This window comes from Triticum dicoccoides, chromosome 5A, assembly GCF_002162155.2.
Source record: "Triticum dicoccoides isolate Atlit2015 ecotype Zavitan chromosome 5A, WEW_v2.0, whole genome shotgun sequence".
NCBI lineage: Eukaryota > Viridiplantae > Streptophyta > Magnoliopsida > Poales > Poaceae > Triticum > Triticum dicoccoides.
Genome location: NC_041388.1, coordinates 674,941,191 through 674,942,759, shown reverse-complemented (window position 1 = coordinate 674,942,759; position 1,569 = coordinate 674,941,191).

The window sequence follows — 1,569 nt, the reverse complement described above, 5'->3', positions numbered from 1 at the left end:
GGAACTCCTCGTGACGTCCAGGATCTCATCCGGGACTCCGAACAACATTCGGTAACCACATACAAACTTCCTTTATAACCCTAGCATCATCGAACCTTAAGTGTGTAGACCCTACGGGTTCGGGAACCATGCAGACATGACCGAGACGTTCTCCAGTCAATAACCAACAGCGGGATATGGATACCCATGTTGGCTCCCACATGTTCCACGATGATCTCATCAGATGAACCACGATGTCAAGGACTTAATCAATCCCGTATACAATTCCCTTTGTCTATCGGTACGATACTTGCCCGAGATTCGATCGTCGGTATCCCGATACCTTGTTCAATCTCGTTACCGGCAAGTCTCTTTACTTGTTTCGTAACACATCATCCCGTGATCAACTCCTTTAATCACATTGTGCACATTATGATGATGCCCTACCGAGTGGGCCAGAGATACTTCTCCGTCACACGGAGTGACAAATCCCAGTCTCGATTCGTGCCAACCCAACAGACACTTTCGGAGATACCCGTAGTGTACCTTTATAGCCACCCAGTTACGTTGTGACGTTTGGCACACCCAAAGCACTCCTACGGTATCCGGGAGTTGCACAATCTCATGGTCTAAGGAAATGATACTTGACATTAGAAAAGCTTTAGCATACGAACTACACGATCTAGTGCTATGCTTAGGATTGGGTCTTGTCCATCACATCATTCTCCTAATGATGTGATCCCGTTATCAACGACATCTAATGTCCATGGTCAGGAAACCGTAACCATCTATTGATCAACGAGCTAGTCAACTAGAGGCTTACTAGGGACATGGTGTTGTCTATGTATCCACACATGTATCTGAGTTTCCTATCAATACAATTATAGCATGGATAATAAACGATTATCATGAACAAGGAAATATAATAATAACTTATTTATTATTGCCTCTAGGGCATATTTCCAACAGTCTCCCACTTGCACTAGAGTCAATAATCTAGTTCACATCGATATGTGATTAACACTCAAGGTCACATCCCCATGTGACTAACACCCAAAGAGTTTACTAGAGTCAATAATCTAGTTCACATCACTATGTGATTAGCACTCAATGAGTTCTGGGTTTGATCATGTTGCTTGTGAGAGAGGTTTTAGTCAACGGGTCTGAACCTTTCAGATCCGTGTGGGCTTTACAAATATTTATGTCATCTCCTAGATGTAGCTACCACGTTCTATTTGGAGCTATTCCAAATAACTGTTCTATTTGGAGCTATTCTAAATTGTTGCTCCATTATACGTATCCGGTATCTCTACTCAGAGCTATCCGGATAGGTGTTAAGCTTGCATCGACGTAACCCTTTACGACGAACTCTTTTACCATCTCCATAATCGAGAAAATTCCTTAGTCCACTAGTTACCAAGGATAACTTTGACCGCTATCTGGTGATCTACTCCTAGATCACCTTCGTACCCTCTAGCCAAACATGTGGCAAGGCACACATCAGGTGCGGTACACAGCATAGCATACTATGGAGCCTATGTCTAAGCATAGGGGACGACCTTCGTCCTTTCTCTCTCTTCTGCCGTGGTC